The sequence below is a fragment of the Phasianus colchicus genome, chromosome 1, assembly GCF_987193195.1.
Source record: "Phasianus colchicus chromosome 1, bPhaCol1.hap1.1, whole genome shotgun sequence".
Lineage (NCBI taxonomy): Eukaryota > Metazoa > Chordata > Aves > Galliformes > Phasianidae > Phasianus > Phasianus colchicus.
The window spans coordinates 80,526,785-80,553,368 of NC_143436.1; the positions used below are offsets into that span (position 1 = coordinate 80,526,785).

At 40.0% G+C, this 26,584-nt stretch overlaps 1 long non-coding RNA gene across 1 annotated transcript; it reads left to right on the top strand.

The window, feature by feature from the left end:
* Nucleotides 1-13,035: 13,035 nt before the first annotated feature.
* LOC116239865 (uncharacterized) lies at nt 13,036-26,584 on the top strand. The gene is made up of 4 exons (XR_004169174.2): nt 13,036-13,215; nt 18,320-18,400; nt 24,437-24,577; nt 25,573-26,584. It is a non-coding gene; the product is annotated as an uncharacterized LOC116239865 (long non-coding RNA).

Sequence of the window (26,584 nt, forward strand, 5' to 3'; positions counted from 1 at the left end):
ACTCTCTTTTCCATTGTTTCATACATACCTAAGCCGACTTTTATCTCATGACTCTCTCCTAAATGATTCAAAACCATCAAGATCCTATCATCTATACTCTGAGAAAGTGTGAGTCTCATTGAGCTAGTGGATAAAAAACAGAGTTTCCATTTTAAGGTAATGTTATCTCCCCTCCCCTCCTGTCCTCTCCTCTTCCATGGCCTGTCTGGGCAACTTTCCCAGCACTGCATCGCTCTTACGAGGAAGATTTTTTCCCTTCTATCCAGTCACAGTCTCCCAGGCTGCTGTTCATGCCACTGCTCCTTGTCCTTTTGCTGTGCCCCTTTGAGAAGTGTTTGTTTGCAATTTTCCTTTGACCCCTTGCTAGTATATTACATAACAGAATAGTGCAGAGAGGCTAGCAACCTAAAGTTATGTTTTAAAAAGTAAACTTCTTTCACTGTGTGCCATGTGTCTTAAAATAAATTACTGATTTTTTTTGTAAACTCAGCTACACAGAATTATCCTGATTTGCTTAAATAAAGACACAACTGCAGCTTTATAATATTAATATCACCATAATCCAAACACAACTTTTGCTTGTGACTACACACTGTTGTCTACTGATCAGCTTTGCAGTTATAAATGCTCCAGAAGCTGAGCCTTGTTCAGTCTACTTATGACATTATCATCTTTTCACATCTAATCATTCAGTAGTCATAGTATTTTTAGTTTCTTGCTGCTGGGGGAAAATGTTGCCCCAAAATCTCCATGCTTCACACACTTGGATCACAGCTGCATTCTGAATATGCGTGTCCATTTGACCAAGCTTGTTTGAGGATTCAGTCACTTATTCAGTCACTTCAGTCTTACACCTTTTCCAAATGGAGTCTTTTATCATTCTCTTCTTTCCTTTCAGCCACTTGACTAATATACTTAGCTAACTGCATACAAACTGCTGAGGCCCATGAAACAGTGGGGCTCACTGTGTGCTTGTCAGCCACATATCAGAGGTTCCAGGGAGGAGTGATTTTTTGGCCTAGAGTTGTAAGACTCTTTGGCAAACCATGAAAACATGTGCCAGTTCAGACCTCCTTTCAGCATCTGCTGTCTCAAAAAAGGATGTTTTTTCTGTAATTGCTCTGCCCAGCAATTGGAGTTTGACTATCTGGAACTTAAGTGGCACTGCTGAAATAGCCAAATGGATGTGCTCAGTTTCTTCACTATGCACTCCCAAAGGCACATAGACACATTCTCTGCTGTTAATGGTCATGGCTGAGTAATTTTGGTTAGTGACGTTATAGGTGTAGCACAGCTATCAGTTTAAATCACGCACAGAGTAGATCTGCTAACAACTGCAGATGACACCCTATCTGTGAGTGACAGTGACAGTATGTCCTCCATTGCATGCGGAGACATAAGTAGACAAAATAGCAACATGAATCAACATTTTGTGTGACAGGATGTGCAATTCAGCCCAGGGATCCAACTGATTTGTGGTGCAAATTTTCCTATGTGACTTGAACTACTGTTGTGATTTCAGAGTGGACCTTCCTGTTTCCCTAAGGCTGAATTATAAAGGAAGGGACCTCAAATGTCATCCAGTTCCACTGGATCTGCTGCTATGGACTAGTTATCACCCTCAGATTAGACTGCTAAGGGCTCCATCCAAACTGTCCTTTAATGCTTCTAGGGATGTGGCATCCACAGCTTCTCTGGGCATCCTGTTCCAGTGTCTCACCACCCCCTGAGTAAAAAATTTCTTCCTAACAAGAAACCTAAATTTCTCCTTTTAGTTTAGAGACATTCTGCATTGTCTTATCACTTTCAGACCATGTAAAAAAGCCAATCCCCTTCCTGGTTATAAGTTCCCTTCAAGTACTGGAAGGGAATTTCCAGTAGCATCTTTTCAAAGATAAACAAGCCCAACTCTCTCAGCCTTTCTTTATAGAAAGATCATCCTTTGATCATCTTCATGACCATACTCTGAACCCATTCCAATTGCTTTTCACCCTGCTTGTGCTGAAAGTTCCAAGCCTGGACACAGCACTCCAGCCAGGTACCTCATGAGGAAGAAGGGAGCAACCACCTCCCTTGCTCTGTTGGCCACCTCCCTGAGCACCTCCCAGTGCACACTGCTGGCTCATGCCCAGCTTTTCACCAAGACCCCTAAGTCCTTCTCCACAGTGCTGCTCTCAATGAGTTCTTCTCCCTTTATATACACATCTGAGATTGCCTTGTCCCAAGTGTAACCCATTGCACTTGGCCTTGTGGAACATAATTAGGTGCACATGGGCTTATTCTTAAAGCCTGTCCAGGTTCCTCTGGTTGGCACCCCTTCTTCTTGGTGTCACATGTACTACTTAGCTTGTTGTCATAAGCAAATTTGCTGAGGGTGCACTCCTCAATGACTATGTCATTGATAAAGATGTTGAAGAGCAGCAGTCCCAAGACAGATCCCTGGGGGACACTACTCATCATGGACTACACATGGACATAGAGACATTGACAACAACCCTCTGACTGTGACCATCCAACTAACAATCCACTGAATAGTTCAGCCTTCAAGTCCTTATTTCTCCAATTTAGAGATAAGGATGTGGTATGGAACTATGTTAAAGGCCTTGCACAAGTCCAGGTAGATGATAACAGTTGCCCTTCTTTGTTCACCAATGCTGCCACTACATCATAAAAGGCCACCAGATTGATCAGGCATGACCTGCCTTTGGTGAAGGGGTGCTGTCTATCTCAGAACACCTCCTCATCTACATGTACCTTAACATGTCTTCCAAGAGGATCTGATCCATGATCTTCCCCGGCACAGTTGTGAGGTTCACAAGTCTTTAGTTCCTCAGGTCTTCCTTTCTCCCCTTCTTTAAAAATGGAAGTGATGTTCCCTTTATTCCAGTCTCCATGGACTTTGCCTGACAGCCACAACTTTACAAATACGACAGGGAATGATTTGGCAAACACATCAGCCTCTTCCTTCAGGACCACATAGACATGTACACAGTCAGCCTCATGAGGTGGTCATGGACTTACTCTGCTCCGCTTTTACAGTGGGAAGGGTTTTGCTCCCCCAGATGCTACCTAGAGGTGCAGGAACATAGGAGACATAGGAAGCCGAATTGCCAGTGAAGATTGAAGCAGATAAACTGTTAAGTACCTCAGTCTTCTCCATGTCTTTTGAAGCCAGACCTATCTTCTCATTTATCAGAGGAGTACACACTCTTTTCCCTGCTTTTTGCTGAACAATGTATCTAAAGAAACTCTTGATATTTTTCATATCCCTTGCCAAATTCAGTTCTATCTGTATTTTGGCTTTTCTGATCCCATCTCTGAAAGTCCAGCCAGCACTCCTTTATTCTCTACAGGACACTTATCCCTGCTTTCACTGCCTGTACATTTTTTTTTTCTTAGCCTGACCATCAAGCCCTTATTCAACCTTGCTGGTTTTCTGCGTCCTCTGCTTGATTCCCCATGCTGGGGGATGGAGAACTCTTGTCCTCTCAGAAAAGTGCCCTTAAATAGTTGCCATCTCTTCTCCATTTCTATGTCCCTAAGAACAGTTTCCCAGAACACCTCATCCAGCAATTCCTTGATCCTAAACCCTGTGTAACAGCAAAGCCTGTATGTACATGTAGTGCAAGAACAGAATACAAACTCAGTGTGATTACTAAAACTAAAGACATGCCAGGTGATGACATGCCAGGAAAGATCTAGTGAACACCCCTTCCAGCATACTGCCATATTGCCTTCTCTCCTTCCTTTATTCTGTAGAGCACTGAAGCAGTGAGCCTGCCAGGACCCCTTCCACAGGGGTCCATATGCTTAGCAATGTTTAAAGGCATGTTCTGGTCTTGTGGAATGCCCTTATCTGTGACCTGGGAAAAAGTGTGATGTATCTTTTTGCAGACTATGCATCTTACAAAACAGCAACCAATAATTTATACAACAGAGGATGTCTCTGGAAGGTCATAGCAGATGTTCTGGTACAAAGATGAAGATCACTCTTGTTTGACTACAGTGCTGCAGCTACGTCAACATAGAATCATAGAATCATAGAATGGCCTGGGTTGAAAAGGACCACAATGATCATCTAGTTTCAACTCCCCTGCTATGTGCAGGGTTGCCAACCACCAGACCAGGCTGCCCAGAGCCACATCCAGCCTGGCCTTGAATGCCTCCAGGGATGGGGCATCCACTGGGCAGCATGTTCCAGTGTGTCACCACCTTCTGTGTGAAAAACTTCCTCCTAATATCTAACCTAAATCTCCCCTGCCTCAGTTTAAAACCATTCATCTTTGTCCTATCACTATCCACCCTTGTAAGCAGCCGTTTATACACTCCCAGCAAGTACTGGAAGGCTACAATGAGGTCTCCCTAGAGCCTTCTCTTCTCCAAGCTAAACAAGCCCCATTCCCTCAACCTTTCTTCATAGGAGAGGTGCTCCAGTCCTCTGATCATCTCAGTTCTCCTCCTCTGGACCCACTCCAAGAGCTCCACATCCTTTCTGTGCTGGGGGCCCCAGGCCTGGACGCAGTACTGCAGATGGGGCCTCAAAAGAGCCAAGTAGAGAGGGACAATCACCTCCCTCTCCCCGCTGGCCAGCCCATTTTTAATGCAGCCCAGAACACAGTTGGCCTTCCAGGCTGCAAGCACACATGTCTTTGTTCAACACAGATACCCGTGATACAGTGTGCTTGGTCCATCCTTACAGAACAGTGCAGCACTGTAACATTTGGACTTATCAATGAAGTCTTTATATGTATCACCTTCTGCAGCGTTCTCTATTTTGCTGTGCATACATAGCCTGCCTTTCTTTGTATCTCCCGGAGTTCCTGTGTCTCACTCTTGTGTATAAAAAGTACTACTTTTGGAGCAACATTTTAAGATGTGTTTCCAAATGCACTTTTCAGGAGCGTGTCACTGTTGTCAGGATGCAGATGGAGGAGCAAAAATTATAGGACTTACCTAAGCTCACCTAGCAGGCTGGTGGCAGAGGCTGGAAGACTGTTCAGTACCCCTGTCCATAGCACAGCACCCTATTCAGTAGGCCAGGTTGATTTTGAATACAGTTTGCATTTGCACGTTGTTACTTCACAATTTTTAAAGCCTCAATACATCAGATACATCAGATTTCCCCTTCCCATGTATTCCAGAGCTCTTCCTGTAAATGCCCTCAGACATGAAGTCAGAATACCTTGGCAAGTTAAAGTATTCATTTACTCCCGCAGTGTTTTTTGGCAATAATCTGAGTTGTGCAGACTGAATGGCTAAATCACGCAAACTGCATTTCTTCCAGAAATTTTTAGACTTAATATCCACTATGCAGCTTTACAAATATTTTAGATGCCACTGAGCTACATTCAAAATAATATCCCCAACACTTCCAGATATCCCAAGAAGAAATATGTCTATAAGCAGTAACAGTATTAGTGAATCAGAAAATGTATGCTGCACTGGGGACACGCACGCTAACCTTTCCTGGAGCACAGCCATGAGCAAGACTGCTAGGGATTACATCTAATTCTATCTGTCTAGATAAGCTTTGTTTAGAGCTGTCTTAACGCCTTCTGAATTTAAGTGAAAAAACTCCTAAAAAGAATATGAAAGCATATGTCATGGGTTATTAAGCCAAGCACAAATACTAGAACAAAGAAGAAGACTGTAATTAGTGTACAAATAGAGAACTGGGGGTTCACATTCTTCTTGGTTTGCCTATCACACACTCATTCCTCTCCATTAGGTACCCCCTTTGTTTCCTTTGTTTACACGCACTTTGTAATCTGGGTTCAGAGTTTGTTGTTTTGCTCATCTAGAGCTATCTTCATATCCTGTAAAGTCTACCACTCTTTGTTCTGTCCCGCAAACAAGACTCCCATGCAGGTGCTAAGCTAGCATTTCCTGCCATATACCTTCAATATATGTTTGTTTAACCAGTTCCTCTCAGATTTTGTTTTGCAAGGACATCTTATCCTTTATTCTTTCATCTCACTTGCAATTTATTTCCAGTTGGTGCTATCTCTGTTCGGACAAGAATCCTTAAAGGGAACTTGGAGAGTCAGATCCCAAGCATAGTTCTAACTACCATGTTTGACTTTTCCTGCACTAATTTTTATGTCTCCACAGGAGATCAATAAAAGATGCAATGAGTCGACAGGGGAAGGAAGAGAAGCTGTGGGTGTGAATAGCTCTCACCCTTGACGTAAGGGAAGAAACTGCAAATAAGGCAGATTATACTTCACTACTTATTGCCCCTGGAAGATAGTGCTGGAAACCTGTCCTGGCAGGGTTGCAATATTCATGCTATCAAGGTTTGAGAACATCAAATTTGGGTGAAGCACTACTGAACATTTAGAGTTGCTGTGGTGTCTGAACTCTAACACCTCTACGTCTAGTGGGTACCTATAATCATTCTTTTCTTTCTTTCAGATAGTGTTAGAAAAAGCATAGGTACAGTTTTTCAATGTGTGTGGAAGTTCATCAGATGATAGAGATGTATTTCTCACTCAACATAAGCTGTGCAAAAAAGAAAAAAGCAAAATAGCAGGCATGTAGGCTAATTTTGATGCTTTTGATTTTTTTTTATAAGCACAAGGGAGAAGCCAGCTCCTTCATGGACCATGTATCTCATACCATCTCTGTTCATTTACCAGAGAATATCTTAACAGATAATATCTTAACAGCTGATCCTTGTCTTCTTGAAGGAGAAAACAGCTGGTTCTACAGACTACTTCTGACCTGTTGGTAGGACTATATGGAAGCAAAACAGTGCTTTTCCTTCCCTCTTATGACCATTCAAATTGCTAGCTTAATACTTGATGCTTCTGAGATTGTGATAAGGCAGAAAGATCAGGAATTGAATTTTATCATATAGATTACATGCAGATTGTAGGGTGGAATACAGAAATAAAGTAGAGTTTCAGAACCTTGGGTGCTAAAGTAGTCATCAGTCTGTGTTATCTTCCACAGTCCAAGTGTTGATACTTTATGGAAGTAACATACCTTTTTTTTTGATATTGAGACCTTGTAATTCACATGGTGAAAATGGCCTCAATCTATTTGTCTGTCAGTTTAACTATATGCATTAACACCTGAATAATCACTTCACTTTCCAGCTTTCTGTATTCATGTATTATAAATCCTCAGGATACCATCCCAAGCCCCAGTTTCAGAAGAACAAGCTGAGGAAGAGGTGCCTGTGTCCAAATACAACTCATTAGTATGCCAGTTACTTTTCTTGTCTGAAGGCTGCTGATCTCAATTCAAGCCTCTCTTCTACCATTAATAAATGATCCCTGAAAACTGTCACATAAGGAATGCCTCCAGTAAAAGAAGATAGCTTAGTTCTATCTGGACAGATACATAACAAAATGTGTAGTTCTGTTAAAGTACAATTCATTCAACATATAAGGTCACTTTTTTTCTCCCAAAATCCCAGAGGGAGCAATCAGATTACAGCAGCTAAGAGCCCTAAACTGTCTTACACATCCTCCTTTCTCAGCCTCTTTTCTAAAACAGCCATTTCCCAGGAACTCATTTGCGAAGCCTTTCTTGTTGCAAGTTGTCAAAACTCATTACATTCCATTGCATTTTGTTCTTATCTCATTACCTTATTCACACAGGTTATAAGGACCTGTACAGACCATGAAATGCAGACTTCTGAGTTAATTTAAACCAACATAAAGAAGAACAACCTTAATGCAGTTAGCTGTAGAAGCAATTGAGTCTAAATCTGGTATCAGTGGGAGCTGATTCAGGACTAGTGTCTCCAAGAACAGCATCTTGGGACATAATTCAGTGACAGTCTGTCATCTCTAGCACCAAATATATATTGGTCACCATACAGTAATTTCTTATCAAACTACTACATTGTCATTCTGAGATTCTGTGATTGTAGCTCTTTTATCAAGTGATTTGTGTGGGCAAGGGTAGCATAATGGTGCCCATACTTAGATGCACTACAACTAAATCATGTAGCATACTGGATTACTCTGTTTAAATTCATGGTGTGATGGAGCCCATTTTGAAAATGGGCAGTGAATCCAGTAGGAGCTCACTTGGAAGATCTGTGGTTGGTAGGCCTGTCTGCTCTGTGGTTACTGTTTCTTGTCTGGTCACCTTGAAGACCTGCAAGCTGTGAAAAACAGCAATCAGTATGAAGTACCAGATGGTGAGAAATCCCTTTTTCCTGTCTCAATAAACTGTGTCGTATGAGGTAAGTAAATGCTTCCAGTAATTTCTCCCTGCCATATTTCAGGTGTTTGAACCTACTCCTCTCTTAGGATTGTGGTATTCCAACTCTGTTTTGTCTAGTTCATGATACCTTATTGTTTATGCTTGTTCAGTTTGGTGCGTGGGCACAAGTTTCAGGGTACGTTTGGATCTGAGAGACAGAATGTCTCAGGAGCACAGGCAAGCAAACTTCGCACTCAGAGCAGCACAGAGTTAACGAGTTTTATTTAACATATACAAACTCACACATGCACAGACGTCCATTTTAGATAATCCCAGTAAGCAGCAAGCAGAAACTCCCTAAGCAAGTGCACTTACTGACTCTCTAGAGATGGCGAACCGCCAAGGACAGACGGAACATGGCAGTGGATGTGATAGGTGGTGCCAGCAGGGCATCCCTTGCTTCAAAGTGCACTTTTCCTCTCTCTGTCATCTCAGCCTCTCTCCTGCTTTTATTCTGCCCAGGGTCTGCAGGGTTTTTTCCACTTGCATGCTGTATCTGCATGGCCAGTGTGTGATACAGAGTCCAAGTGGAACATCTGCTTGCAAAACAAGTCTTTGCAAAAAACAAGATAAACTACCAAGGTCAGCTCTCTCTACAAAACAAAATATTTGCAGCTATAGCCACAAATACCAGTTCTCTTAAAACTGTCAGAGTACTTTGCTCCATCCCAGGATCATTCTTCAGTCAGGGGCCTTTAGGTCCCTGACACAACACAGAACACAGCTGATTGAAACAAAATGGCAGCACCCTCTGAAACAATTGGGGATAGTATTCATTGTTCATATATTTTATAATACCTCAATTTGTATATAATACTTCTTCCGGATTGTACAATAGGAAATAAATTATCCAAGCTTGCATAATTTAGATGAGTTGACCAAAGGACTGTTCTGAATTCAACACTTAGACTCTTTCAAACTCATATCCAAATTAAGAGAGCACTCACCAATATTACTGCAAATACTAATAGTATCAGCAATAAATTTCTATAGTGGTTTCTATAAGAATAACACAGCAGTATTAAAGCTGTATTAAAGGTATTGCTAATGCAGGGAACTCAGATGCAAGCAACGCACCTGAGCGACTGGAAGGGGTGAAGCCTGAATCCATCCCTCCTCACCCTCATTTAAGTGTTACCAGCCAAGGGAATAGCATTTTTTTTTGATAGGTTGCACTTCTCTTGAGCTGTCACTGGTTGTGGGAAGGAATGAGCCAGTTTTCCTTCTTTGTTACCTGCTTTTGCTCTGTAGTGCCTGTATTCCATTAGATGGCACTGTTTTTGCCTTCTTTTACCATACACACCTGTCTTGTTCTAGTTAGTTCATCAACTTGTGCTCAGAAGTAGAAGACTTAAAGTGATGTAGTGGCTGATCCGTAGAGATTTACAGTTTTAAGTTATACCCTTGTTTTGTCTACAATATATACGAATATGTATGAATTAATTCTCCCTGGTGTAGAGTTCAAAATCAAGATCAAATCATTTTTAAAAATGTTGAAAAAAGAAGGCTGTGAAAGTGCTACTGTAAGCTGTCATGCTCCTGCTCTGTCCTAGTGCAACAATGATAACTTAATGCTGTCTATTTCAGGAAAGAAAAAAAAAAAAAAAAAAAAAAACACTTACAACAAAGGATTTCCATTAGCAAGATGTTATATGGGAGCTTTAGGTCCTAGGACAGAGCAAAATTATATGCAAGAAATCAAATGAGTCAATTTTAGGATGAAAGATTGTGGCACCTATGGCAAAGAGTACCATGGGGAAAGGTATCGCTGGCTTGCTTTTCTCTGATCTTTGCCAGCATGTTGCTGTATCACACTCCTTTGTTGAAGCTGAAGACCTGCCATCATTTTCATGGTCTGTTTAGAAGAATGTCTTGAGATATGTACTGTGATCTTTGACTCCCTCCACCACCTCTAGAACTATCGTAACTAATCACAGGAGATGGCTATTCCTCATTTGTCTGCAATACTGGCCCCCCATTTCCTCCATACTCCTGTCCCTTTCTTGGTATTGGTTTAAATTTAAGGTGGTTTAATTAAGGTGATATGCCAGTTACAGGTGTGCACTTGTATCTCAGTATCTCTACAATTCTTTATTCTGTTTTTGTCAGTTAGAAAATGCCTGCCTCTAAGTCTTCTGTGCTTTGTGAATTTGTAGCCAATATCCATCTTATTTGCCTTTTTATTTTCCAGGTTTTTATCCTCCACACTCTAGTTATCTCCATTAGGTTATTTAGTAGAAATAATAATTTTTAAAAAGGCTGTATAAATGCATACAAGCATTTCCTTGGTTTAAACAAAATATATTCTAATATATTTTGTGGTGAAGTGGAGACATCTAGTGACTATTTGGTATTATTTAAATAAAAAGGATAACTATAAGAGAGCAAAAACCTCCTCCAAATCTTTGAATTAGCCTTTTAATTGTATGTGCATCTTAACATATTTTCCCCAAATCCACTGACAAAGTAATTTTGTCAGTTCTGTGCACAGGAAAGCAGTGACCAAACATCACTGGCTTCTACGCTTCCTATTTTCTCCTTTTCCCAGGTGTCTTATAGGCCTTGGACTCTGCAACAAATAAGCCAGAAGAATGCTAGTAAAGTCTGTCTAGGTTTACATCACTGGCAGCGAGAACATGGTTTATTGCCTAAGTGCCGATACAAATACCTTCCTTATGCTATTTTACTGAAGTAAAGAACCTGCCTTGAAATATCTTAACTGCAATGTCAGGCAACATGAACTATCTTCAATTGAACCATCACTTGCCTGATCAGGGAAGGAGGAGATGGCTCCTTTCAACAAAAATGCTGTAATCTTGAGATTGTCTGCTTCCTCATTTAGGTGCCTGAGGGTGTTGACATCTAAGCTGTTTACTTGTACTTACTTTCCAATCAGTAGAGAGAAAGTGCCTCCAGGGGCCTATTATCTTATCTTACAAACCAGATGAATGATCCCTGAATGTCCCCGACAGGAGAAGGAAGTGCTAAGGGAGAGGAGCTGGCTTCAAACTATGTGCACTGCTTATCATCCCAGATGCATAAAACAAAGCAGGCCAATCTAATGGTGCTCATTTCTCTTGTTAGAAACCTCCTTTCTGATGAGGATGACTGTCCTAAATCACACGTGAATTTAATCAAGCTACTAAAAATGCCCTTTGCAAGTGACTTTCCTTTCCCCTACAGGCTACTCAAAGATGGCACAGTATCAAATGTAAACTCACCTGCAAACATCCTACTGAATGAACAAAATGTTAGTGCATGGTACAGCTAAGCTGTTAAGGTGGTACACACTTTAGAAGCCTGTGGAATACCAGAAGTAGAGTGTAAGCAGTTATACCAACTAACAGGCAGTTTGAATACATTCAGATCCCTTCACAGCAGTTATCCTTGAACAGCCTGCGACATCATGAGGCTTGGCCAAGAGATGGCAAATCCTTCTCTTGCACAGCTGATAAAGATGTTGTAAATTTAACTCTGTGTTACCATCGTATAAAGTAGCAAGATACGTGTGCTTATATTAAACAATTTCCTAAAGATCCTTCAAACAAAAAGTAGTTGTATTGTTTCACAGTGCTCTTGTGGCCTTATAGAGAAGGTGTATCTCATCTAGGGATATTCAGTTTCTTCCTTCTTGTCCCTGAAATGGAAATAGTCATTGTTTTTCTAGATTGTGCAGGGCAGTTCAGCAAGTCTTTGAGTATGGCTGATACGTTTACATCCACTCCAAGTCACTGAAGTAGAATTAAAAAAAAAAAAATCAAGACACTTGATGTCTCTTCATTTTCTGTACATAGTTTGGTAGGCTCCATGAGAAGCCTGGCATTATCAGGTAAGATAGAAATTAGCGAGCCACATCACTTTAAACCTGTTCCTGAGAGAAAAGGAAATTACACACGGCCTTTTAGTTACTAGGGTAATTAACAACATGACAGCCCATTTTTGAAAGAGTTTAATGATCTAGGCTGAAAAAGCCAATATCCTACCATCATGGCTGGTTCCAAGAGGGCAGAATATTGAACTTCTTAACTCACCATCATGATAATTCTATTGACTTCATCTTGAATGCACTCTTCTAACTGAGGGAGAAAAAGAAAAACTGGGATGTTGACTGTCTTTAAAATGAGAACATTTAATGACCAACTTGCAGAGCACTCATGGGGCAGACTCTGCCCTGATTCAGTTCTGATCTTAATGATGCCTCTGGGTCGTAAGTATTAGCATGAAATCTACAGCTGACTGAAGAAATTTCTCTGGGCAAAGAATTCAAAGATTTGGCAGCGTATTAAATTACCATAAAACCAAAAGATTTGAAATTTGTGGGTGGAGGAAAATCTGAAAGAAAAGTTGACGTAATAGTATTGCTTTCTTTCAATTCCAAATTTAAAAATTAATTTTATTCATTTTAGAATAATGAAGCAAAAAAATATACCAATGTATGAGATGTTTCAGCAATGTCTTTCTCCCTCCATCATTACTTTCTGGTTTCAATTTTAAACTAGCAAAGTTTAGGAGGAAGTGACTTGACAATCACAAACTGATTTTTCTGTTAAAATAAGTTTAAGTGTCCATTTGATTTGAACAGGACATGAGCATACTCTGCATGTTTGAAGGTCTTGTTCCAGATTAAAATTATGAGTGGAGCTGGAGGTCACAAATTATGAGCAAGTTGATAAAAATCATAACTATAGTGTTTTTATTGAAGATACATCAACAGGAGAGGCTAAAAATAATGATATAAAGTGAGAATTTACGTAAGAAAAAAAAATGAAGCATCTAGTTTCCTTCCATTTTACAGACAGCTAAAACTTTATTTTGACCTGTTGTGGTGTGATGGGTGGGAGGAGGTCAGAAAGGATGTCATGTGGGGTACTACTTCAGTGAGTCCATTTCAATTACAGATCTGAAGACGTTTCTCCAACATGGCAAATAAGGTGATTTATGCAGAGTTACAACCTAAGGAGAGAGTACATTGTATTTCACAGACTGCAAATGCAGGTAACAAATGGCCATCTTAATATTACTTACTTACTTTTTTTTTTTCTTCAGCGATACGTTCTTAAAACTTTCTTTTCTTCTTTTTTAATTGAAACATCCATAACATGCTGAAATCTTGTTCAAAGCATTTTTAGAAATATTAATTTTTGTCTATTATATATTAATCTACTTGGAAAATCTATGTTTATTATTAGAATGAATATTGAATTTTATGAAAAGTAAAGACTTACCTCTAAAATCCCATTCTGAATTACAGCAGAATGGCTGTAAAGTGCTGCTTGTGAAATATGTAGAAACACAAGATATTAATACAAATTATCAAAATGTGCATTAAAATGTGCAGTTACAGTGCACTGAGGACATTGATTATATGTCTCTCTCCCGCAGCATAACTATATTTTAAATTTTACTTTGATTAATTTTCTTAAACACCAGAAATAATTTTTAATTATAAAACATCTTTCTCTCTTTTCTTTCATTCTTTCTCTCTTTTTCTCCGTCTGTGTGCCATTCTCTTCTCCTCTTCTGCAAGTTGTATGTTAAGAAAAACACGATCAAGAATGAGTAGATATTTCTGTTATATGGTTATATGGGTATGACCTATTGATGCCTTCTACCATAAAACTACATTACTTTAAAAATGTATTTTCAATGAAGTGCCAGGGGTATTCGCTCATGGATTTCATTATGCTTTATTCACATGCTTTAAAACAGATGTATCTAGTTACTTTGTTTTATTCCAATCAAAAGAATAGATCTTTGTTAGCAATGAGTCAATTAAACATGGAAAAGCTATTTGAAATTATATTCAGAGGTGAGAGCATGACAGTCAAAGGCTTCCAGAATGAAAGCAGGTTTTATTCTATAAAAGTAAATTCTGTTTATTTTATTTTTGGTACACAGTACTAAAAATATCTGTATTAGTGGTCTACCTTCAGCTTTCATATGTTAAGTCAGTTTGTCCATTAGACTGCACAGTCACAACCAGTTTGCTGCAGAAGAGCCAAACTGTCAGGATATCTCCCAGTGTAGAATTACTCCATAAATACTTACTGCAGATGCACACACATCCAATGCAGTCATCTCTATGAAATGTTTCAAAATTCAGGAGTATAGAAGTCTGTTCCATTTAAATTATGTTTCATCATCTGACATCATCCTTTGAAATCCCAGCTATATTGTAATGCTTTCATTATTACTGCAATTCTAGTTGTTTTCTCTAAGTTTTTAATATACTTTGGTAAAATATGCTTAAAAACTGCAATTGTAGGTTGTCTTGAGAGCCTTCTAACTCAATAACATATTTTCTGAAAGTTATGAATATTCATTTCTTGGACTGGCTGTACCTAAATAAGCAAAAAAATAATTAAAACTGGATGGCAAATTGTGTGGCCAACTAAAAAACTAAATTTCAGGCAAAAAGTTTTTCTTGCATTTTAGAAAATAGTGTGGAGTTTAGCCTTTCAATTTTTTTTGGAAAAATCTTTTCCATTGTAACACTAATATTCTTGTTGCTCCCTTAGGTGTATAAAAAGTTCTTAATTTTAATAAAATCCTAAAACAATGACTCACACAGGCTGATTAACCTTGCATAAAGAAATGCTTTAAATCAATCTTGAATTTACCACCTATTGTTAGTGCATTCTACTGAGACAGGGAAAAAAAACACCTGATATATTTAACTAATATTTTTCTCTCATGTTCTCATGTGCATACATACCATTACATATTTTTATGGGCTCCATCTTCGATTCATAGATGTGCTCAATGGCTTTCAATGGTTAGAACAGTACAGGAAACTGTGGCCCTCATCTTGTGCTAGGTGCTGTGAGCTCTTCTCACTCCCCACCTTCTGTGTGAGAAAGATGTTGCATTCAATGTGACAGAGATTTAATAATGCTTAGTGTTAATATGGTTTAGATTCACAAATTTTCATAAGCCTAACACAGACCTCAGGAGCTCTAGCACTCTGAAGATGTTATTTTTCTTTAGTCAAAAGCTTGGTATTTGGTTAGATGCTTGCCTGACAATGTGCAAAGGAAGCAGCAGCTGCCATCTTAACTCCACACACGTTTTACTTTAGATCATTGATATGACCTGAAAAAGAACAAAAATGCTCCTACAAGACTGGAATAATAACAAAGAAAAGGGATTTCATACTGAAGGATACCTCTGAGCTCTCTTACCTTACTACAGAACTCCAGGTCTGGCCTACTGCCCAGCTCCCACCATTTGTACCCTGCTTCTCCGCTGCCTTTATCCTCAGCAGCACTGCAGAAGTTCTTGAAGTTCTGCATGTTAGGGCAAGAGCTATTAGTCTCCACTTTGAGCTGTAAAAATTTTCACTTTTTCGTTTTCTCCATGGCACTTCAGAGAAAAAATCTCTTTGATTTCTCTCTTAAGAAAAGAATTTTATTTCATACATTATCGGCAAACTAATTTGATGTGTACAGTCTGGGAAAACGAGGCTTAAGATGCATAGTAAACAACTTACAGTTAATAAAAAAATTCAGTTTCTTCCTCTCTTCCTCCGACTGCCACATCTATAGAAAACTGCAGAGGTCTGTCAGGTATGTCCTTCTTATCCTCTGCTTTTCCACTCCCTCGTACTCTGACAGTTCATGGAGGGATTTCATAACACAAGATGGGGGAGAAAATGTTCCATAGGGCAACTACTCACCTTGTAAGATCTGCAGTCATCTTTCTGTTGATATATGTAATGGTGAGCTTTTCTGAGTTTACGATGTTGCTTAATTGGGCCAATGGGCCTGTGCAGAGTCTAGACAGAGAGTTGTCTTCCCGGCATACATATGTGTGTATGAATTTTAAAGCTTTGTTCGCATGATGCAGACAGACAACATGATAGAAGTAGAAATCAAGTACCTAAACATCTTTGCCTGCTTTGAGTGTGATGTCTAGCACTTGTTACTGAAATTGCACTAGTACAGTGAAAGAGGTCTCTTCTGTTGTGGAGATGCTAGCTTAAACATGAAAAATAACTGACAATTGCAAGCAAGGCCTCTAAAGGTTATGAGAAGAATGAAGTTGAGGCTAAACAATCTGAGCAAATGACCCTTTTTCTTCAGAAAATGAACAGCAGTTGAAAACCACACTGCCTAGTCCTCTTCCAGCCCAATTTGCACCCCTGATAATACACCCCTGATAATAGATGGGAATTCTTCCAAATTTAGGCTGAGAGTCCAGAGAATGTGCAGGCAGTCTCAAGCCTTCAAAGAAATATGCCCTGAAGATATTTCACTAATCTCCATTGATCCTAAAAATCTTGAAATTCATGGCAAGAATGTTTTTGGGTTTTTTAGTGGTTGCAATCATAGTTATCGCTACCAAGACAATTGAGAGTTCTCTACTGACTGATCACTAAACATGGAACAGGGAGACTTCCAGCAGCGAGTGGTAGGAACACCATCCTCTGCTATATCGTTTTTGAAAACCTAATGTCAGACAGTGCCATACAAAATACTGGAGAATCTATGCATAACAAGAAGAAATACTACTGCTCATGGAAGTGTTCCTCTTAGTAACAGAAAAGCCACGGTTTATTGTGCATAAATGTTGTCTGTCTCAAGGCAATTATTTCATTGCAGCCAATATCTGCAAGCAGTCTGTTGCCAGGTAGCTTTCAGAAGGAATGGGCACATGCTCTATGGCAAGAGTAGAAGGCCTCTTCCTGAGGTATGGAAAAGATAGTCTGATCAAGTGAAAAAAGGAGATTTTTACGAAATAAATCCTAAAGACAGATTACTTAGAACAGAGGTGATCTGGGAAGCTCTTTATCCAGATTATCAGCTGACAAATGGGAAAGAAACATCAGGAAGAAGAATGACAAGTAACACTTGGAAGAAACAGAGGAGCTGTAGTTGGAGGAAAAAGTTTTTCTTTGTGAGGCTCAATACAACAAATTGTATAAATGTACACAATGAGAGAAAGACTTGCTCTATTACCTTGGTGTGGGAAATGGGGACTTTTAAGCCTATAGACCCAACTCAATGGAGATGACCACTTGCACTGTGAGTGGTCATGTCAGTTTTGTCAACAACGGATTCTTATCAAGGAAAGCAAATGCCAAGGGCACTGATGTAAGAAATGAGAGTAACTCCCCTACTACCGAGTAAGAGTGGCGATAAATTAATAAAGCAATAAAGATTCAGATAAGTCTATTGTTAATTCTTCTGTTCTTGAGTTTCTGTCTCCTGTAATTAAGAACAGAAGAAAAAAAAGAAAAAAAATCAACAATCTTGCTTTTGGACTATTCTGGATGAGAATTACTGCAGTTACGCTTCCCTTAAGGTTTTTTGATAGAAAGTTGCTTGTACTTAAAACCTTTGCTCTTTGTGCAATGATGCCTACCAGCAATTAATTAAAACCTTATTTTAGATACTTGGCAGAATGAACTTAAGGAAGAATAACCTGTGGATGAAATGAAAACTGTATGCTTACAGTTTACATAATATTTGACATGATTTTACACGATCAACTGTTGGAAGTGATATTTAATTCATAAGGGAAAATAGCTTGCCTCTCTGCACATGCAGTACAGCATAGCTTTGTTCAAGTAGGAACTGTGTTCCTCTGAGTGAAAGAAACAGTGGAAAACAGGCACGGTTTGTACCTATGACAAAGATCTGAATTCACTAGCAAGAGAAAGTTTTTTGAGAAATACATAGGAAAAAAAAATAGCCTCCCACATGTTGCCATCGATTAACTTTTCTTAAATGTCCACAGAAAACACATATGTGTGGATAAGACAGAGAATAATAAGAGTATTAACTTCTTTAAATTTTCCTAAAATGTAATAACTATCTTCTATTGTACTTATTTGGAACAATAAGTTGGAATAAATTTGAAATAATGGGACAATTATTTGCAAAAGCTCTGCTAGTACTTCCTTTTTGACAAATTCATCCAGTGATGTGCAAAGTTTACCAGAAAAAAAAATAAAAACAACTTATTGTCTGTGCTCTTGCTCTTATCATTTTCTCCAAGAAAGACTGATGCTGGAAGGTGGAGGGGGCTGGATCAAATGAGAACCACAACAGCAGGTCTCAGGCAGTTCCTCTTAATGGAGTACTTTTTGTTTCTGCAGGTGATCAGATAACCTACTCTGAGGTGAAATGCAGGCGGAAATCTGACCCACAGGACAGCATACCAAAGACTTCATATCAAAGTACTACAACACAACAGGAAGTTTAAAACTTTTTCATTATATGTTATCTGCTTTGTTTGTCATTGTCATTACACATTTACATGTAATGGATGAGTTGCTTGGTGTTAGATATCCGGAGAGATGTAGGTATGGTTTAGGCAAATTTAAAGTTTGGGGACATTGCACCTGGGGGCAAGTGGTGAACTTAGGGTGCATTGCTGTAGGGACTGTTGTGTCTGTGCTGTCCACTGCATGCAGCCTGGAACACACCAGCTCAGTAGAGTCTCTGGCCTCTCCCTTCTTCAGTTGTGGTGTTTTGGTTCAGAAATGTCTGAATTTAAACATTAAAAAAGTATGGCTAGCTTGTTTGCTTGTTTGTCTGTTTTGTTTATTTTCTGTGTTTGTTTTTGTTGCTGCTGTTTGTTTGGTGGTGATTGAGTTGGGTTGGTTTTGTTGGGTTGGTTGGCTTCTACAGCATAGCACAGAATACATTGCAACATGCTGCCAGGAAGTGGATAAGATTCTCACAGAATCACAGAATCACAGAATCACTAAGGTTGGAAAAGACCTATAAGATCATCCAGTCCAACCATCCACCTGTCACCAATGGTTCTCATTAAACCATATCCCTCAACACAACATCCAAACGTTCTTTGAACACCTCCAGGGTCGGTGACTCCACCACCTCCCTGGGCAGCCCATTCCAGTGCCTGACCACCCTTTCAGAGAAGTAGTATTTCCTAATATCCAGCCTGAATCTTCCCTGGCGAAGCTTGAAACCATTCCCTCTAGTCCTATCACCAGTTACACGAGAGAAGAGGCCGACCCCCAGCTCGCTACAACCTCCCTTCAGGTAGTTATAGAGAGCAATAAGGTCTCCCCTGAGCCTCCTCTTCTCCAGACTGAACAATCCCAGCTCCCTCAGCCGCTCCTCATAAGGCCTGTGCTCCAGACCCCTCACCAGCTTTGTTGCCCTTCTTTGAACACGCTCCAGGGCCTCAATGTCTTTCTTGCAGTGAGGGGCCCAGAACTGGACACAATACTCAAGGTGCGGCCTCACCAGAGCTGAGTACAGGGGAACAATTACTTCCCTACTCCTGCTGGTCACACTGCTTCTGATGCAAGCCAGAATGCCATTGGCCTTCTTGGCCACCCGGGCACACTGCTGGCTCATGTTTAGCCGAGCATCAACCAACACCCCCAGGTCCATTTCCTCTACACAGTCTTCAAGCCATTCCACCCCAAGCCTGTAGCGTTGCTTGGGGTTGCTGTGGCCAAAGTGTAGGACCCGGCATTTGGTCTTATTAAACCTCATCCCATTGGCTTCAGCCCAGCTCTCCAGCCTGTCCAGATCTCTCTGTAGGGCCTCGCTACCCCCAGGCAGATCCACACTTCCAGCCAACTTGGTGTCATCTGCAAACTTACTGAGGGTGCACTCAATGCCCTCATCCAGGTCATCAATAAAAATATTGAAAAGGACAGGCCCCAGCACCGACCCCTGGGGAACACCACTCGTGACCGGTCGCCAGCTGGATTTAGCTCCATTGACCACCACTCTCTGGGCTCGACCCTCCAGCCAGTTCCTTACCCAGCCAAGAGTGTACCTGTCCAAGCCACGGGCTGCCAGCTTCTGCAGGAGAAATAAACACATATACATAAACAATGGTAATATCCTTAGAGTATCATGCTATAGATCAGTTCTGGGGAAAAGGAGTTGTCACTGTCCGTGTCTGTACCATTAAAAAGGAAAAGTTCTGTGAAATATAACTAGGATTCCTCCAAGAAGGAACCAGTTAGATCATCCCAGAAGGACCCCAGAAGCAAAAGAATGTGCACCATGCAGGCATTGTGGCCTGCTGGAGGACCAGGGCCTGAAGCGGACCAAGTGGCAGACAAACTGCTATCTCATGCCTTTAGCTAGTAGATCCACACAAAATACAGCAACTCCACACTCATTCAGCCCACAGATACCCCACTTTTATGGAGTATAGGACAGTATCACTCTCCATCTTTTCTGCGGATAATTCCGATCTGTTTTTCTCTGATCCCTGCTGCTGAGAGGATTCTTAGAACATATGGTTAAAGTTTGCAATAGGCACAATAGAAAACTTTTTATTCTTTTTAGCAATGATTTCCATGTATTGTTTTTTCATTTCCAGATGTGTTTAGAAACAATAAACAGATTGGCAATATCATTTAAAGCACAGAAATTGAATTATTTTTTGGAAAGTGATAGATAATTAGGACTTAAACAGTTTTTCAGTAAGTTCAGATAACTTGTATCTGATCTTTTCTGAAGTGCAAATGTTAAGATACATTACATTATTTTTTTTCAAAAACTGGGACCTGCCCTTAAAGTAAATTTAGTTTTTCAAAGTAAAATAATATATTGGATATGAGTTTTAATTTGCATGTATGAGGTGAACATGAGTAAGAGATGGAAAGAAAATATTTGCACTCATGCAGTGCAGAAGAACAACAAGCTATTTTTAGAAGAAAAAATTTTAGCTGCGGAAAGTGCTAAGTGAGAACAAATGTTCCCATTGCAGGTTTAATTTGGCCTTACTAGAGGGGAAAAGAAACTGAAAGTTTCAGACAACGTTTCTTATTAAAAGTGGCAGTCAGTGAGAAAGGAAAATGGATTAAATGCAAATCTCAGTCCTGCTGTTATAAAGATAAAACTAGTTTACTGGCTTCTTTTAAATTCACTCTTCTTTTGTGCTGCTGAATTTGAGATTGTACGGCAGAATCAAAAGTATTATAAGTGATGCAATGTGTTGTTTTGATATTTCATAATCTTCTGTTTGTTGACTGCCTTTTTTTACTTCAGTCCTCACTTCCTTCCCTTCTCTGATTTTGCCTATGGTATTCATATTTCCAGGTTTGCAGAATTTTAGAATCAGAGAATCATTACAGAATCATAGAATAATATGAGTTGGAAGGTGCCCTTAAGTATCACAAGGTCAAACTCTTGGATCCATACAGGACCGTCCAAAAATCAGACTGTATGTCTTAGAGTGTTGTCCAGAATCTCTTGAACTCCGGCAAGTTCTGTGCCATGACTTTCTTGGGGAGGCTGTTCTTGACCTCCCTCTTGGTGAAAAACATTTTCCTGAATCAGCCTGAACCACCCCTGTCTCAGCTTCATGGCATTCCTTAGGTTCTCTCACTGGTCACCAGAGAGAGATCAGTGCTACCCCTCTGCTCCCTGTTGTGAGGAAGCTGTAGGCCATGATGTCTACTCTCTGACTCCTCTAGGCTGAACAAACCAAGGAACCTCAGCCACTCCTCATAGTCTTCCCCTCCAGATCCTTTACCATCTTTTTTGGACACTTTCCTTTGGACACTTTCTAATAGCTTTATGTCCTTCTTGTACTGTGGCACTCAAAATCGCACACAGTACTCAAGGTGAGGCTGTAAAAGTGCAGTGTAGACTGGGACAATCACTTCCTTCAACCAGCTAGCAATTCCATGCTTGATGCACCCCAGGATATGATTGGCTTTCCTGGCTGCCTGGGCACACTATTGACTCATGTTCAACTCACTGCCGACCAAGACTCCCAGAACACTTTCAGCAGGGTTGCTTTGCAGAATCTCATCCCTAAGTTTATATGCATAGCCAGGATTGCCCCTTCTCAGGTGCAGAATCTGGCACTTGCTCTTGTTAAACCAACTTCATGCAGTTAGTGATTGCCCAGCCCTCTAATTTGTCTAAATCTTTCTGCAAGGCCTCTCCACCCTCAACAGAGTCAGCAACTCCTAACACTCCAATACTAAATTAGTATTGTCAGCAAAAATACTCAAAAAATCCTTCCAGGCCTATATCCCAGTCATTTATGAAGATATTAAAGAGAACTGTTTCTAAAACAGAACCCTAGGGAATTCCACTACTGACTGGCCACCAGCCTGATGTAACTCCATTTACTATAATTCTTCTTATCTGACCTGTCAACTGGTTGCTCACCTATTGCATTGTGTTGTTGTCTAGCTATATGCTAGACAAAAGTATACTGTCTAGAAGGATACTATGGGAAGCAGTATCAAAAGAGTTACTGAAATCCAAAAAACATAACATCAGCTAGCTTCCCTTGGTCAACTAGATGGATGACCTTATCAAAAAAGGAAAGTAATTTAAACAGGACCTTCCCCTCATGAATCCATGTTGGCTGTAACCAATGACTGCATTGTCCTTCAGGTGTTTTTCAACAACTCTCAGCATAATTTTCTCCCTAATTTTACCAAGCACTGAAAGTGATGCTGACAGGCTTCCAACTACCAGAGCCTTCTTTCTTACCCTTTTTGAAAATTGGTGAGATTTCAACAATATTTACCAGCTTTCAGGCAACTGAGACCTCTCCAAATTCCCAAGACCACTGAAAAATAATTGAGGGAGGTTTACACAATTACATCAGTCATCTCTCTGAGTACCCTGGGATGAATCCCATTAGGTCCCATGGACTTATATGCATCCAGGTGAGGCAGCAAATCCTACTCTAGTTCGAGGTTGGCTGGGAGTTGATCATTACCATAGTCACGGTCCTCCAATTCAGAGCACCTGAGGTGCCAGAGCCCATCATCAGTGTTGATGACAGAAGCAAATAAGGCATTAAACATTTCTGCTTTGTCTATGTCCCTGTGTGTAAGGTGACCATTTCTCATCAAGTAAGAACAAATGTTCTCTCTGGTCCTCCTTATGTTGTTAATGTATTTTAAAAAACCCTTATATTGTTGCATGGGAACTACTGAATCACGGCCTGAACCTCTGATTGATCACCTGAGGCGAGCAATGAGTCAGCCACAGGAGCACAGGTGAAGGCAATTCACCTGTGCTGCCAGAAGGGGTGGAGCCTGGCTCCACCTCTCCTAGACCCATTTAAGAGCTGACTAGTAGTGGGAAAGGATCTCTTCTGGAGATCCCTCCTTTTGAGTTTTATAGTGAGCCCAGGACATGGGTAAGCATTCTATCTATTCTCTTTTGGTATAATCACCTGCTTAGTCAAACTCCCTGGTATATTTAATAATTATAACATCTGTACATACATTGATTGTACAATTGTGTACTACAGTATCATCTTTAACTCGCATTCTTCACTGAAGCATCTCTAAAGTTCACAGAAATTATATGCCTGTTCTAATTCTTATTTAGATTTTATTATTTTTCATCATACAGATCAATATGAGAAGTTGAAGGAATAAGGATCAGAGGAACATAAGCAAAGAGATCCTGGGCAGGATTACAGTGCCAAAAGCAGGAAATAATGGAGGCAGAGTTTTAACAATTAATTAAATACATATTTATTTTTTGTGTTTAAAAAGAGTGTTAAGAGCCCATGGGAGAAGCAGTCTGTAGAATTCCAAATTACCCATGCAAACTTCTTCAAAAAGCCTGCAAGAGAACATCATAACTTCCTTCTGAGTGTTCAGCTGTGTAAATTCAGAATAATAATAACAGTTAGCACCACCGTTACGAGCCATTTTCCGAAGGACACTCAGTGACAACAACTAGGTGTACTGCTGAGCAAATGCTCTAGCAGGGCTGTGTGGCCACAGCTGGTAAACTGCACAGTAAGCTGAGAGTGCTGGCAAAGCTGTACACAGCTTTAGGAAATGAGAGGTCGTGTTTTTAGGAGTCTTCTCAGCATCTAGCATGATTAAAAACTAGAACTAGCCAGGTTCTTCTCATCCTAAAAATGTGGATTCATATATAAACATACATAAATAAGGGTTTTATTTTCTTAATAACTAAATAACTAAAATTATAACTAAAAATAATAAAAACATTTTCCAAAGGAATATTAATTTTCTACAAATACATTTAACTGAGAAATAACAAAGAGCAAACCCAACCTTTTCAATTGTATCTGCAGCACATTGAAGATAACCTCATAAACTTCACTTTCTACAGGTGCTAGACGTGTAGTTCACAGTAACAAAGCTGCTTCTCTCCAACAAGACTTTCCCCCAACCCTCTCTCTCCTTACTATGAATAATATGGGGGAAAAAAACTTCAGTTGCTTTTACCTGTTGTAAGACCTCTCTTTCTTTTCTCTTCACTAGCAGCCTGCTCCAAGAACGCACAATGGTGTTACATTGCCATCGTCCTGTACTTCTTTGCAGCGATTCTATTCATCACTGTGATTCTCTTAGCAGTGAATTGTTATTCCAGAGATTGATGATGTGGTTCTGCTGACAAATGGGGTAAGACATTTCTATCCATGTTTGTGTTTTCATTTAATACTTTCACACTATCAGAAGAGGTACAAGGAAGCATCCTACCTGTATGATAAAGTCTTTGTGAAAAATCCAGCCAGCAATTCATGGTCACACTAGATAATATCTAGCTACCTGCTGATGATACATAGTGCACTGAACTGAGCACACGTTAGCCAAGAGCTTTGACAGAACTGCTTTTCAGAGCAGGTCTTCAATTTTGCCTCATTATTTAATCATAGGCACCTCTCAGCTGTGTAGGGAAATAACCCCACCAGCCTGCCATGAGGCAAAGCTAACAAGTTGCTGGTGCAGATGGAGGGGATACCTACAATGGCTGCTCAGACCAGGATGAACAGGGACCAGCTGAAGTGTCATGAGACAAGCTGTGTTGATCAGTCTGACATTTGAAGGAAACCTAAAGAAGATTTTCAGAGAAAATCTTCCCATCCACATTCAGTGCTACCAGGCTCCTCAGTGGGCAGCATTGGAAAAGCGATGTCAGCTACGTTGGCATGAAGGTGACGTGGTATGTGTGGAGAAAAAAGAGCAAACATAAGCATCCATGCCTATCGTATGTTAGAGCTTTTTGGAAATCTTTTGGTAAATCATTTGGGAAAAGGACATACTGCATGGAAAGCAGACCTAGTTTAAAGACACACTCCTTGTAGAGCTATAAAGTGTGTTTAATCACCCCTCTGGATTGCTCTCCCTGGCAGCTGTCAAATCTGTGCTGAAGACACCGTCTCAGATCCTGTGCCAGATGCAGTGTCCCTGCCACTGAGCAGAGTTCTCCTCACTGCAGCTAAATCACAACAGGAGGGGCAGTGGCTCACCAATCATATTTGCTCTACCAGGCCTCCATTTCAAGGCATGGCACCATTTACCCATGGTCCCCATGATGCACAAATGCCCTTCCTTTACTCAAGAGGATCCTTTAGTAAGATATTCTATTAGCTATGTTTTTGTTTTTGTTTTTCCAGGAAAGTCAAATCAGAAAGGCTCTGCTTCTTCAATAGAACAAGTCAAAATGTTTACTACTATGTTATTTCCTCTGCATAGACTCCTATGGAAGAAGACATGCTGACAGCCTGGCCACTCTTCAGTTACTTCTTCCAGGATTTTCACAAAACCTTTAACCTCTCTGTATATGGGAAAAAATATATTATTGATGTAATAATACCAGCAACCACCACATGGTATCAGTGCGTGTAACAAGGTGCTAGCTCAAGCTACTGCATCATAAGTTGGATCTTAGTCTTGTCTACACAACACAAATGACGAGGAGGACCCATTTGAAACATCACTTTTATTTCACAGGACTTGATTTTACAGTAATCTGCCATGTAGATAAGCTTTTAGATTTTTATATGATCGAGTGCAAAAAAATGAATGTTTAAAATAGAGAATGTGAATGGTTGCACTAAAATTCCTTGAGATCCACACCTGTATGTGATTTTTATTGTTCTGATGGCTTTTGGTGGGATTTATAGGAGTGGGGTATTGAAGATGAAGGAAGTTCATTAGTTCATCAAAGAAGTTTCAGTCTCATTCTCCCACGGGCATGAATAAAATTATTCTGTTCTGCTTGTCCAGATGACTGTCTCACAGAGTCACAGTATGTTGATTCTGTCTTGGAGCAGTAATTCATCTTTTGTTTCCATTTTTTTTTTCCACAATGCAGTAGCTTCAGTTAAGTCAGAGTCCTTCACTAGAACTACACCACCACAGATTCCAACAAATTTGTTTGTAATTATTATTTTGGTGTCTGTTTTTCATTATTTTGAATCCTCATCCATTGTAATTTCTCTGAGACATGCTGATATCAATGATTTGCAGTTCCTGAGTAGAAGGGGCCATATAGTATAGAAATAACTGTACAATTGTTCCCTATGCCTAAGCTTATCTGTACCTAGGCCGTGCTGTTGCTGTTGATAAGTTTCTATGCTTTTATAATATATTTGCCAGAAATCAGTAAAGAAATTTACTAAAGCA